A 15739-nucleotide genomic window follows, 5' to 3' on the forward strand; every position below is an offset into this window, starting at 1 on the left:
ACAACAGTTTTACATTCACCAAGATATTTCTTTTTAATTTTTATAAACAATTCCTGATGCAAGTAAAACAATTTTCTGCATCAGTCATTTTTTATAACACTAAGCATTTCAGTGGTTCACACCATCATCATCATCATCATCATCATCATCATCATCAGTGGAAAATTATGCAGTTATATTCCTGATAGTACTCACTGATGAAACCTCATGTTCAGTGAAGAATGCATTCAGCACCTAGCAATGTGCAACATCTGTTTTAAATTTTCATTTAGCTAAAAAGAAGAAACATAACCTGTTGTCCACTTCATCTGCTGCTGCAAAAACATGTCTATGCTTCTCACTAATACTAGGGATATAACTGCATAATCTTATAGTTATGGTGTTGACCATTCAGTGCTTAATGATATAATAAATAAATGATTGACATAAAAAACTGTTTTATTCATGTTTAAATATTAGCTATGGACCTCATGATGCTGTGCTATTATTAGACAGCAATTCTTGCTGTAAATGGTAGAGAACAAAGTGAAGCTTTCAAACCTGGTAGAGACTCAGCAAATGTCTGTCTGTTGTATGACAAGTGATCAGAATATTGTCAAGTTCACTTACATAATATAGAATTTCAGTAATATTCTGTTCAACAAGCTACTGTAATATGATGAGGGCACTAGCCACATCAGAAGGCAACCTATTATTTTTGATGAAGATAGAATGATGTTTGCAAGACTAATACCTTCAGCAAATCTTCATCAAGAGCCAACTGTAAATATGCCTCTGCAACATTGATTTTGGAGAACAGTTTACCTCCTTAATGTTTGGAAAGGATTTAATCTGTAACAAGGCAAAGGTTATGAATCAATGTCCACTTGAGCACTAATGGTTTCCTTAAAGTCTCCACACAACTGTTGAGAGCTCCCAGGTTTCCTGACCACTACTAACAGTGAAGCCCACTGACTGTTGAAGTGGGTGGCAAGAACTTGTTGGTGTTCTAGTTCATTTAGTTCCATCTTAATCCCATCCTTAACAGTCAACAGACTTGAATGGGTGTTATAAAGTCTAGGACTTGCTTCCCACTTTAAGACAATGTATATCTGATAGTTAACTACTTTGTCCAATCCAGGCCTAGGCCGTGGTGCAAATGAAGTGTACCAGCACAGGGTAATGACAAGCTGAAGGAAAGCACTGCATGGAGTAATGAAAATCCAAAAGTGGGGTATGCGTTGAGGCCAAATATGTTCTCACCTGAAGGATCTGCCACAAACAATGATGTCATTGTCTGCGATACATGATCATATGTTACCATCAGTTACACACAATGTAAAAGTGGCACCTGATGTTGATAATGTGTCCAAAACTTTGAGTGTGCTCTATTGAGTGCACGCACACGCACACACACACACACACACACACACACACACACAAGTATTAAGACTGGTTTATAACTGAGACCAGTGTCTTGGTATCAGAAAGAAAGATCACTAGACTGTCTTACACTGTTGCTAGTAATTATGAAATTTTAGGCATTGGCTGGGGTGGTCTAGTGCCTGCTGTCCTACAGCATACTTTTGCATTGTGGCCTCTACATAAACATTTATAGCACTTGTCCTCAAAATGCAGACATTCCAGAGAAAACCAGTTTGAGAAAATTGGAAACAAAGAGAATTGCTGCAAACAATACCTGGTACGAGCCTGGAATTGCAGAGAAAATGAAGAGATGGCTACTGGTGAAGAGAACTTGTTTACCACTTCAGAATCTGTGACTGAAATCTGCTGCACTGTATCACATAGCTCTTGGCCACCTGTGAAATATCAAGACTACCTGAAGATGGTGACAAGTCTGTTTGCTGAAATATCATGTAGTAATTAAAACGTGAGGCAACCAATCATCCAAGAATTCCACAAGTTATAAATATGCTGGGAAACCAGATCACATATCTGCCAAAATGTTTGTTGTAACACTTGTATTATTTGAAATGCATGCTCAACTCGCAACACTTCAGCCAGGGAGAAGACAGTCCTCCTTATCTGGGGCTAAACAAATCACTATATCATGATGTAAGCTTATTCCTGTATGGTTCACCACACTCACATGTGAATTTACATTTCTGACACAACATCTGCACATCCACAGTCCAAGATGCATAACTTTCAGCAGCTGACTTGTGATGATGTAAGAATCCTAGCTTTTCTGCTACCACCTGTAATTTATTGGAAAGTGCTCAGATAATGAAGTGAATATATCAGATAACAGTAACACCAAAGAATCAGACAGTGAAACTAACTTTGGAACCAGTCAATGTAGCTGAGGATTCCTAGAAGGCAGAAAGTTCCCTCAGCAATCTGATATAGAGCAGTACCTCAGAGAGAACCACCATGATGGATCCTCAACAGAGAAAACTACATGCTGTACACCCAACTGGCTGTTTTGAACACAAAGACATTGTCCTGAAGTGGGTGGATCACATTACATGTATGATCAGCAATGCTGTTGATGCATCTGTTACAAAACCCTCAGGCTAGCTTTAGAGGCAGCATGTATTATGGTGAAACAATGAGTGTCACTCCACAATTAGGCTCAGGTATGTGGCTTTGAAACAGTTCAATTGCAAACCATCTGCTGATAAGAGAATAATCAAACAAGCAATGTCAAATGCTGTTTGAATTTATTTCTCATTGTCAGTCAGCTTTTAAAAAAATTTTAAAATATTTATTCTAACAGTCTCAGTTGCAATTTGTCACAGATGGTAACTAGTTTCAATCACCTAAACATCATCTTCAGATCTGATTAATCACTAGTTGTGAAAAGTTAGATTTTTTAAAATAAATGAACAGTCAACAAACATCTGGGAGAATATCAGGGTGGTTTTTGGAAAGGAAAGATACTGTGCAGAACAGATTTTTAGCTTAAAGTCAATAATTCACCATAGAATGTTAACCAGCAAACCAATAATAGTGTCATTTATTGATTTCAAGAAAGCATTTGATTGTATAGACAGAGAAACACTAGATAAGGTCATTAGAGAATTTGGCGTTAAATCAAAATTAGAAAATATAATTTGTGAAACACTAACAGGTACAATACCTGAAGTCAAATTTATGGGAAAAGTATCTCAGCCATTTGAAATAAAAACTGGTGTTAGACTAGGTGATGGTTTATCACCTTTACTGTTTAATTGTGTTCTAGAAAAAATTGTAAGGATCTGGAATTCGAAGCCAAAAAATCACAAAATTGAAGCAATAACTCTGGGAAGGAAAACAAATGCTTGACTTTTGCAGATGATTTTGCAATACTTTCAGAAAACCTGACAGAAGCAATTATTCAAATAAAACTTTTGGAAAAAATAGCAAACAGAACTGGTCTCAAAATTTCAGCTGAAAACGCAAAATTCATGACAAATATAAAATAATGCACCAAAATTCATGGAAACACAAATAGGTAAATAGAGTGAGTAAATAAATTTAAATATCTTCGAGAAACTATACAACAGAATGGACTAGAAAAATCTGCAATAGATGTAATAATTAACAAAATGGAAAGTGCATATGGTCTTGACCAAAAATATTTACAACAAGAAATGTATATCTAGAAAAACAAAACTAAAACACTACACCACAGTGGTACAACGAGAATGTTTATATTGATCTGAATGCCTAATAATGAACTATAAGATGGACAAACTCAAGGTACTGGAAAGATGGATTATTAGAAAAACAATGGGCACAATAAAAAATGCAGATGGTTGGAAAATAAGAAGTAATGAGGAGATCTGCAAAAATATAGAGAAAATATCTAAAGTAGTGGCTAAATGAAGATTAATCTTTTTTGGGCACTTCTACTGAATGGATGGAAATAGACTAACAAAACAAATACTCCTATTATCTGGAAAAAGAAATCGACAGTAGTATGGATTACAGAAGTAAGGAAAGATGTAGAAAGAAATGACATCAAAGAATCAGAAATAGCAGAAAGAAACCATTTTAAAAATAAAATACTAAATTTGGAAGGCTTTAAAAGCAGAAGAAATAAAAAATTTGGAACAAAATGGACAGAAGAAAGGAAGAGACTTCATGGGGAGAAAATGAGGGAATACTGGAAAAATAGGAAACAATAACAAAGGAAGAAGAGGAACTGAAGTTGTCAACATGATCCTAGTTGGTCAATACGATTGTTGTTAAAAAAAAAATAGCAGATTTGTAACATGAGTCAGTGGGTCCATCATTTTATTTTACAGCTAATGACTGTGTTGTTTTATAAAAAAAATTGGCTTTTGACAACTCATGATTAATCACATCTAAAGATGATCGTTATGTTATTAAAACTAGATATCTTGCATGACAGACTGCAACAGAGACTGTTAGAATAAATATTTTAAAAACTGTAGAGTGGTAACATCTGTCATAACACATTACCAGAACTTTTAAAAATTCCTTATACTAAATTTTAGTTGCTAACATGAACTGAATTTTACTCAAAAAAATATGAATTTTCACATTTTTTGCACTATTTCAGTGCTTGAAACTGTCTGGAATACAGCCTTGATTTATTGCATTTTATGAGCAGTGCTCTGTCACTGCTTCCATATATTTTTGAGACAAGGACTGAATCACAGATCATAAGTGAGTGAAACATGACTTAACCCTTTAACTGCTCTGGACATGTTAATGCACATGCCTTTGTACCTGTCCCTGTGTGCTCTGAGCGTGTTTACACACACCACACGTTCAGAGTACCAGGTAGAAGGACTGGTGGCACAGGTAAACACATCCAGAGCACACAGGGACAGGTACAAAGGCACGTGCTGCACACAGTAACATGTCCAGAGCATTTAAAGGGTTAATATTTGAAGACTAATACAACTTACATTTTATTCATAACATTCTTTCCAAAGACATAAAGACTAAATGCAAATAAATACAAGATTTTCAAGATACAAGTAACCATTGTGATACTGCAAAATATTGATAAATTGCCCCAAACATAAATTATTTGTGCACCATGAACATAAATTAAGGATGACATTTAGAGTGCTGTGAGTCACAGCAGACTTTTATCTTTCTTTTTTTGTCTCTTTTTAAGTAAAACTGAGCTGAAAATAGGAATGAGTGTGACCTAATATTGGTATATTTTGATGAGTGCCATATTTAATTAGTTTTTGAAATGGAGGAGAGGAAAACTGATAGTGAACTGGCAGTTGCAATTGTGACTTTAGAATGTTCTCGTACTGTTGTTGTTGTGGTCTTCAGTCCTGAGACTGGTTTTATGCAGCTCTCCATGCTACTCTATCCTGTGCAAGCTTCTTCGTCTCCCAGTACCTACTGCAACCTACATCCTTCTGAATCTGCTTAGTGTATTGATCTCTTGGTCTCCCTCTACGATTTTTGCCCTCCACGCTGCCCTCCAATGCTAAATTTGTGCTCCCTTGATGCCTCAAAACATGTCCTACCAACCGATCCCTTCGTCTAGTCAAGTTGTGCCACAAACTTCTCTTCTCCCCAACCCTATTCAATACCTCCTCATTAGTTACGTGATCTACCCACCTTATCTTCAGCATTCTTCTGTAGCACCACATTTCGAAAGCTTCTATTCTCTTCTTGTCCAAACTGGTTATCGTCCATGTTTCACTTCCATACATGGCTACACTCCATACGAATACTTTCAGAAACGACTTCCTGACACTTAAATCTATACTCGATGTTAACAAATTTCTCTTCTTCAGAAACGATTTCCTTGCCATTGCCAGTCTACATTTTATATCCTCTCTACTTCGACCATCATCAGTTATTTTACTCCCTAAATAGCAAAACTCCTTTACTACTTTAAGTGTCTCATTTCCAAATCTAATCCCCTCGGCATCACCCAATTTAATTTGACTACATTCCATTATCCTCATTTTGCTTTTGTTGATGTTCATCTTATATCCTCCTTTCAAGACACTGTCCATTCCGTTCAACTGCTCTTCCAAGTCCTTTGCTGTCTCTGACAGAATTACAATGTCATCAGCGAACCTCAAAGTTTTTACTTCTTCTCCATGAATTTTAATACCTACTCCGAATTTTTCTTTTGTTTCCTTTACTGCTTGCTCAATATACAGATGTTCTCGTACTGGTAGACTGAAAACTGCACTAACAAAGAATTTTTGGTCTAATGGTTGAAGTGGAATCTTTATTGCTTTGTCAGTGTGATTTCTAAATGCAACCAACAGTGGTTCAGAATTCTCATGTAGAAAGAGAAGGGATATAACTATGCAGAATGGAAGATAAGAGTGACACATAATAACTGCTACATTTTGCTTTCCCTCATTTTTATTCTTCAGTGAGACTAATGCAAGATTTTCCTTGAGTAGTATTCATCTTTCCACAAGTGGTGTATTCTTGAAGAGAACCATATAGCAGAGCTAACACTGAACAATACAGACTGATCATTGGAACTGTTGTGTTTAACCCTCCTTCAGGCATGCCAAAAAAGAGAAGAGATTAGGTACATGGACTATGGGAGTAGTCTAATTTCAGAAATAAATTTAAATTTTTGTTTTAGTTTTTTTTTTCCTACCTCCCCGACAGGAATCTAGTATGTCTGAGACATACCTTATCCTGTCTGGAGCGGGATGAAATTTTATGTGATTTCTTGTAGCAAGTAATCCAAGTTAGGGAAACTGTAAATTCTTTTACTCCTATACCATTAGCTACCAGTATATCTAAAGCATTGTAATGAAATGTACTATTACTGACACTAAACAACTTTTGTCTGGCTTCAGAAAAAAGCTCAAAAATAGATGCCTTTAAGATAGATGTTATTTCTGGTCAACTCTTATGTCTTACTGCAGTTCCATTTTTCCACCTATATTTCACATTCAGAATGGACAAATTGAATTTTTTTAACAATCGTAATGTGTGGATATTTTACCAACTATGTTCATCCAGTACGGTACTGCTTTTCCCTTGTCTGACAAGGTGCTTTTAGGTTTGACTTACATTTCAAAGACTGTTACTAATCAAATGTGACACTGTCTCTCACACATTTTTCATAAGAATAAGGACCTTGAGGTTCTTCAGCAGTGGTGGATTCAAGTCAGCAATATCTACATCTACATCTACATTGATACTCCGCAAGCCACCCAACGGTGTGTGGCGGAGGGCACTTTACGTGCCACTGTCATTACCTCCCTTTACTGTTCCAGTCGCGTATGGTTCGCGGGAAGAACGACTGTCTGAAAGCCTCCGTGCGCGCTCTAATCTCTCTAATTTTACATTCGTGATCTCCTCGGGAAGTATAAGTAGGGGGAAGCAATATATTCGATACCTCATCCAGAAACGCACCCTCTCGAAACCTGGCGAGCAAGCTACACCGCGATGCAGAGCGCCTCTCTTGCAGAGTCTGCCACTTGAGTTTATTAAACATCTCCGTAACGCTATCACGGTTACCAAATAACCCAGTGACGAAACGCGCCGCTCTTCTTTGGATCTTCTCTATCTCCTCCGTCAACCCGACCTGGTACGGATCCCACACTGATGAGCAACACTCAAGTATAGGTCGAACGAGTGTTTTGTAAGCCACCTCCTTTGTTGATGGACTACATTTTCTAAGCACTCTCCCAATGAATCTCAACCTGGTACCCGCCTTACCAACAATTAGTTTTATATGATCATTCCACTTCAAATCGTTCCGTACGCATACTCCCAGATATTTTACAGAAGTAACTGCTACCAGTGTTTGTTCCGCTATCATATAATCATACAATAAAGGATCCTTCTTTCTATGTATTCGCAATATATTACATTTGTCTATGTTAAGGGTCAGTTGCCACTCCCTGCACCAAGTGCCTATCCGCTGCAGATCTTCCTGTATTTCGCTACAATTTTCTAATGCAGCAACTTCTCTGTATACTACAGCATCATCCGCGAAAAGCCGCATGGAACTTCCGACACTATCTACTAAGTCATTTATATATATTGTGAAAAGCAATGGTCCCATAACACTCCCCTGTGGCACGCCAGAGGTTACTTTAACGTCTGTAGACGTCTCTCCATTGATAACAACATGCTGTGTTCTGTTTGCTAAAAACTCTTCAATCCAGCCACACAGCTGGTCTGATATTCCGTAGGCTCTTACTTTGTTTATCAGGCGACAGTGCGGAACTGTATCGAACGCCTTCCGGAAGTCAAGAAAAATAGCATCTACCTGGGAGCCTGTATCTAATATTTTCTGGGTCTCATGAACAAATAAGGCGAGTTGGGTCTCACACGATCGCTGTTTCCGGAATCCATGTTGATTCCTACATAGTAGATTCTGGGTTTCCAGAAATGACATGATACGCGAGCAAAAAACATGTTCTAAAATTCTACAAGAGATCGACGTAAGAGATATAGGTCTATAGTTTTGCGCATCTGCTCGACAACCCTTCTTGAAGACTGGGACTATCTGTGCTCTTTTCCAATCATTTGGAACCCTCCGTTCCTCTAGAGACTTGCGGTACACGGCTGTTAGAAGGGGGGCAAGTTCTTTCGCGTACTCTGTGTAGAATCGAATTGGTATCCCGTCAGGTCCAGTGGACTTTCCTCTATTGAGTGATTCCAGTTGCTTTTCTATTCCTTGGACACTTATTTCGATGTCAGCCATTTTTTCGTTTGTGCGAGGATTTAGAGAAGGAACTGCAGTGCGGTCTTCCTCTGTGAAACAGCTTTGGAAAAAGGTGTTTAGTATTTCAGCTTTACGCGTGTCATCCTCTGTTTCAATGCCATCATCATCCCGTAGTGTCTGGATATGCTGTTTCGAGCCACTTACTGATTTAACGTAAGACCAGAACTTCCTAGGATTTTCTGTCAAGTCGGTACATAGAATTTTACTTTCGAATTCAATGAACGCTTCACGCATAGCCCTCCTTACGCTAACTTTGACATCGTTTAGCTTCAGTTTGTCTGAGAGGTTTTGGCTGCGTTTAAACTTGGAGTGGAGCTCTCTTTGCTTTCGCAGTAGTTTCCTAACTTTGTTGTTGTACCACGGTGGGTTTTTCCCGTCCCTCACAGTTTTACTCGGCACGTACCTGTCTAAAACGCATTTTACGATTGCCTTGAACTTTTTCCATAAACACTCAACATTGTCAGTGTCGGAACAGAAATTTTCGTTTTGATCTGTTAGGTAGTCTGAAATCTGCCTTCTATTACTCTTGCTAAACAGATAAACCTTCCTCCCTTTTTTTTATATTCCTATTAACTTCCATATTCAGGGATGCTGCAACGGCCTTATGATCACTGATTCCCTGTTCTGTACATACAGATTCGAAAAGTTCGGGTCTGTTTGTTATCAGTAGGTCCAAGATGTTATCTCCACGAGTCGGTTCTCTGTTTAATTGCTCGAGGTAATTTTCGGATAGTGCACTCAGTATAATGTCACTCGATGCTCTGTCCCTACCACCCGTCCTAAACATCTGAGTGTCCCAGTCTATATCTGGTAAATTGAAATCTCCACCTAAGACTATAACATGCTGAGAAAATTTATGTGAAATGTATTCCAAATTTTCTCTCAGTTGTTCTGCCACTAATGCTGCTGAGTCGGGAGGTCGGTAAAAGGAGCCAATTATTAACCTAGTTCGGTTGTTTAGTGTAACCTCCACCCATAATAATTCACAGGAACTATCCACTTCTACTTCACTACAGGATAAACTACTACTAACTGCGATGAACACTCCACCACCGGTTGCATGCAATCTATCCTTTCTAAACACCGTGTGTACCTTTGTAAAAATTTCGGCAGAATTTATCTCTGGCTTAAGCCAGCTTTCTGTACCTATAACGATTTCAGCTTCGGTGCTTTCTATCAGCGCTTGAAGTTCCGGTACTTTACCAACGCAGCTTCGACAGTTGACAATTACAATACCGATTGCTGCTTGGTCCCCGCATGTCCTGACTTTGCCCCGCACCCGTTGAGGCTGTTGCCCTTTCTGTACTTGCCCAAGGCCATCTAACCTAAAAAACCGCCCAGCCCACGCCACACAACCCCTGCTACCCGTGTAGCCGCTTGTTGTGTGTAGTGGACTCCTGACCTATCCAGCGGAACCCGAAACCCCACCACCCTATGGCGCAAGTCGAGGAACCTGCAGCCCACACGGTCACAGAACCGTCTCAGCCTCTGATTCAGACCCTCCACTCGGCTCTGTACCAAAGGTCCGCAGTCAGTCCTGTCGACGATGCTGCAGATGGTGAGCTCTGCTTTCATCCCGCTAGCGAGACTGGCAGTCTTCACCAAATCAGATAGCCGCCGGAAGCCAGAGAGGATTTCCTCCGATCCATAGCGACACACATCATTGGTGCCGACATGAGCGACCACCTGCAGATGGGTGCACCCTGTACTCTTCATGGCATCCGGAAGGACCCTTTCCACATCTGGAATGACTCCCCCCGGTATGCACACGGAGTGCACATTGGTTTTCTTCCCCTCTCTTGCTGCCATTTCCCTAAGGGGCCCCATTACGCGCCTGACGTTGGAGCTCCCAACTACCAGTAAGCCCACCCTCTGCGACTGCCCGGATCTTGCAGACTGAGGGGCAACCTCTGGAACAGGACAAGCAGCCATGTCAGGCCGAAGATCAGTATCAGCCTGAGACAGAGCCTGAAACCGGTTCGTCAGACAAACTGGAGAGGCTTTCCGTTCAGCCCTCCGGAATGTCTTTCGCCCCCTGCCACACCTTGAAACGACCTCCCACTCTACCACAGGTGAGGGATCAGCCTCAATGCGGGCAGTATCCCGAGCAACCACAGTCGTGGTCCGATCAGGGGATGCGTGGGACGAGCTGGCCGTCCCCGACAAACCCCCATCCCGACCCCCACAGTGATGCCCATTGGCAACAGCCTCAAGCTGTGTGACCGAAGCCAACACTGCCTGAAGCTGGGAGCGAAGGGATGCCAACTCAGCCTGCATCCGAACACAGCAGTTGCAGTCCCTATCCATGCTAAAAACTGTTTTGCTAAGAACGTCTGAACTAATCTACAGAGAGCGCAAACAAATCGACAAAATTTAAACGGTTATTAAAATACAAGATTGCCTAGTAAATGCAGTAATGCTGCTACTTGCGCACTGCTGACACTGCTCGGCGGCGGAAGGAGACTAAGCGAAATTACACTATTCAGGTACTAAAACACGATGCTACACTCTCAAATACTATAATACGCCCGAAATTTATGAATTAAACAATGCAAGAACCAAAAACACGCAAAGAAATTAAGAGTTAAACTATGTAACAAATGAGTGAGCTAGGAGTATACGACTTGCTGCTCAGCTGCTTATCCAACGGCGGCAGGGAGCACACTAACTGCGACCAACCGACACTGGCCGTTCAAAACAAAACAGTAGACAAACGACTACGCGAATTTACACTATTCAGGTACTAAAACGCGATGCTACAACTCTCAAATACTATAATACGCTCGAAATTTATGAATTAAACAATGCAAGTACCAAAAACACGCAAAGAAATTAAGAATTAAACTATGTAACAAATGAGTGAGGTAGGAGTATACGACTTGCTGCTGCAGCTGCTTATCCAACGGCGGCAGGGAGCACACTAACTGCGACCAACCGACACTGGCCGTTCAAAAACAAAACAGTAGACAAACGACTACGCGAATTTACACTATTCAGGTACTAAAACGCGATGCTACAACTCTCAAATACTATAATACGCCCGAAATTTATGAATTACACAATGCAAGTACCAAAAACACGCAAAGAAATTAAGAATTAAACTATGTAACAAATGAGTGAGCTAGGAGTATACGACTTGCTGCTCAGCTGCTTATCCAACGGCGGCAGGGAGCACACTAACTGCGACCAACCGACACTGGCCGTTCAAAACAAAACAGTAGACAAACGACTACGCGAATTTACACTATTCAGGTACTAAAACGCGATGCTACAACTCTCAAATACTATAATACGCTCGAAATTTATGAATTAAACAATGCAAGTACCAAAAACACGCAAAGAAATTAAGAATTAAACTATGTAACAAATGAGTGAGCTAGGAGTATACGACTTGCTGCTGCAGCTGCTTATCCAACGGCGGCAGGGAGCACACTAACTGCGACCAACCGACACTGGCCGTTCAAAACAAAACAGTATGGAGTGCATTAGCCTTTTATAACCATATATCTGCAGTATTTAAACATTTGGCTAAAAGTTACACCACAATTTCATACCTCACATAATATGCACTCATGAATACTGTAGATATCTTCAGTTGGAGCTCTGTATAGCAAGTAGCAAAACATTCAAACAGTTCCCCATCATCTTTGTGACAAAATTAAATATGTAAGTGGTGGTCAAAATGTTCCTATTCGAGGACATTGCTGCAGCATATACACTGATCAGACAGAACATTATGACCACCTGTCTAATAGTCAGTATGTCCACCTTTGACACAGCTAACAGTGGCGACACATCATGATGTGAAAACAATGAGGCCTTGGTAGGTCACTGGAGGGAGTTGGGACCACATCTGCACACACATCACCTATTTCCCATAAATTACTGAAAGATGGGTGATGAGCTCTGGCGTCACATCCCAGATGTGTTTGATGGCGTTCAGATCTGGTGAGCTGCGGGGGGGGGGGGGGGGGGGGGGGCACACATCAATTGGATCTCGCTTCTGTATTCCTCGAACCACTCCATCACATTCGTGGCCTTGTGACAGGGTGCATTACCTTGCTGAAAAATGCAGTTGCTGTCGGGAAACATGAGCATCGTGAATGGGTGTACATGGTCTACAACCAGTGTATCATACACCTTGGTCATCAAATTGCCTTGCATGAGCGCCACTGGACCAATGGATGCCCACATGACTGTTCCACAGAGCGTAATGGAGCCACTGCCAGCTTGTCTCCATCCTGCAGTTCTGGTGTCAAAGAGTTGTTCCCCTGGAAGGTGATGGATTCACATCCTCCAATCAACATGATGAAGCAGGTATCAAAATTCATCAGACCATGCAATGCTCTGACATTGCACCAGTGTCTTGTGCCGATGGTCACATGCCCATTTCAGTTGTAGCTGCTGGTGTTGTGGTGTAGTTGCTCAAGTTGTGGTGGTACATGCATGGCTCATTGTCTGCAGAGGCCCATTGTTAGGAGTTTTCAGTGCATGGTGTGTCCAGAAACACTTGTACTCTAGCCAGCATTGAAGTCTGATGTTACTTCCACCACAGTTCACTGGATGACCTGTTTTGTCAGTCTACCCAGCCTAGGATGCCCAACATCTGTAATAAGAGGTGGTTGCCCAACCCCACGCTGTCTGGATGTGGTTTCACCTTGGTTTTGCTACATGTTGAAGACACTCACCACAGCACTCATCAAACACTCAACAAGTCTTGCAATTTCCAAAATGTCATCTGGAGCATCCGTGTTAACACAATCTGCCCTTGGTCAAACTCAGACAGATTGCACACCTTCCCTGTTCTACACACGGACAGCATGCTAACTGATACTACATGCACTGTGCTTATGTCTGAGTAGCAGTCATTCTTCACCAGGTGACATTGTTATATCCTGGACATGTTTATATTGATACTAGGTCAGTGGTCATAATGTTCTGGCTGATGAGTGTCTGCAACATAGCTCTCCACTGCAGGTGTATAAGCATCAACATCTACGCAAGGGATTAGTGTGGCACTCATGTCTTTCCATCATGTGTGTGTGGTAAATATGAAAATGTAAACTATGATGACGTTGTTACCAAATGCATATGAACAGGTCTGCAGTGCTGTTATTCTTTTCTCGGCTGCTGAAGGAGAAACACTGTTAGACATTCATTGAGGAATGAAGAATGTGTATATGACAGCATACCTGTCAGAAACCACCATTGTGAAATGATGTGCAAAGTTCCATGCTGGTCACAGTTTGACACAAGATGCTGGTCGATCTGGGAGGCCACCCTCATCCATTACGCACAACAACAATGAGTATATTGTTGTTGATGCAATTAGGGTAGCTGGCACACTTACCTCTACATCGCTGAACATACTTTGCATGCCACTCTATGGTGTGTGGTGGAAGTTACCCTATACCACTACTAGTCATTTCCTTTTATATTCCACTCACAAAAAGAATATGGGAAAAACAGCTGTCTGTATACCTCCACATGAGCCCTAATATCTCTAATTTTATCTTCATCGTCCTTATGTGAAATGTACGTTGGCATCAATAGAATTGTAATCATACATGCTGTAGCAAAAGGTCTCAACATCAGTCTCAATAGTGTGCAACGCACTTACCAGCACGAGATAGGCTGCTGTAAGGTCTGCACCCAGTGGTTACCTCAGGGATTGAATGCCTAACAAAAAGCAAACCAGGTGGCTGTTTGCCTGACACACCTGATGCATTTCAATGTTGAAGGCAACACATTCCTTCAGCATGTAGTTGCAGGTAATGAAAATTGGTCCCACCACTGGTAACTAGAATCAAAAGGCTTGACAGTGCAGTGGTTTCATCCATCATCCCCTTGTCCCAAGAAGTTCAAGAGCCAGCCATCTGCTGGAAAGGTGGTGCTCACCCTGGTCATTGATTGCCAGGTCACACTGCTTATTGATTTCAAGGAACCTGGTTTCTCCATCACTGGAGAATGGTACTACACAATGCTGGAGAAATTATGGTGTGCAAGTAAGGTGAAATGTCCAGGAAAACTGTGTCAGTGTGTGGTGCTGCTTTATGATGATGCTTGTCCCAAACCACAGCCAACTCAAATGTGAGAGCACCCACTCTATAGTCTTGAACTCTCACCATGTGATTATTGTGCATTTCATACCTTAAAGAGGCCTTGAGCTGTTGACAATTCATGCTGGACAAGAATGTGCAGCAGGCAGTTACAGGCTTCTCCACATAGTAGGACATGGTGTTTTACAACCTGGTGCTTTGGTGGGAAGATTGCCTCAGTGATCATGGCAATTTTGCCTGATTTGCACGCTGACTCTGAACTGTACAGCCATTGAATGGAAACTTTTTGATCACCTTGTATTCTGACTGATTTTTGGACCATGAATTTTACTCATAATGATGTGTTTCTAAACATTTACCAGGCTGACATGGCAGCTAGTTGCAGCATGAGAGCTGTGCTGAATGGGGCAAGCACAGAAAGGGAAAAGACTGTGCAGGTGAGTTGGGGAGACAGAAGGTGTTCATGACACTGGAATGGGAGGAGGGAAGAGGATGGAGGCATGTGGGTGAGCAAGGGGCTAGCAAAGGTTGAGGTCAGGAGGTTTACTCGAATGAATGATATTTTGCAGGAAAAGTTCCAAACAGTGCAATTCTGAAAAGCTAAATGGTGTTTGTAAGACTTCAGGTGATACAGGCTGTGAGTCACTGAAGTCAAGTGCTCCACATCAATTGGCATGCTCAGTACCTGTGTGGTTCAGACAGGTGTTGGTCAGTTTTTCCATGGCTGTTCAAGCAGGTAGAGAGCTTGTTAGTGGGCAAGCCCCAAAGAAGTGTGATAAGATCACTATTATTTGCCATATACCTAAATGATTTGGTGGGTGGGTGGGTGGTTTGGAAGGTAGGAGACAAAGTACTGGCAGAATTAAAGCTGTGAGGACAGGTCGTGAGTCGTGATTGGGTAGCTCAGTTGGTAGAGCACTTGCCCGTGAAAGGCAAAGTTCCCAAGCTCGAGTCTCGGTCCAGCACACAGTTTTAATCTGCCAGGAAGTTTCAATCTGTGGTTGTTTGCTGAGAATGCTGAAGTGTACGGGAAGGTGTCAAA

The 15739-nt window shown here is 41.2% G+C and overlaps 1 protein-coding gene across 1 annotated transcript in view; it reads left to right on the forward strand.

Moving 5' to 3' along the window:
* LOC124722738 (Down syndrome cell adhesion molecule-like protein Dscam2) overlaps window positions 1–15739 on the forward strand; it is a 202553-nt gene that overhangs the window by 40314 nt on the left and 146500 nt on the right. The window lies entirely within an intron of this gene.

This window comes from Schistocerca piceifrons, chromosome X (genome assembly GCF_021461385.2).
Source record: "Schistocerca piceifrons isolate TAMUIC-IGC-003096 chromosome X, iqSchPice1.1, whole genome shotgun sequence".
In the NCBI taxonomy this organism is placed as follows: domain Eukaryota; kingdom Metazoa; phylum Arthropoda; class Insecta; order Orthoptera; family Acrididae; genus Schistocerca; species Schistocerca piceifrons.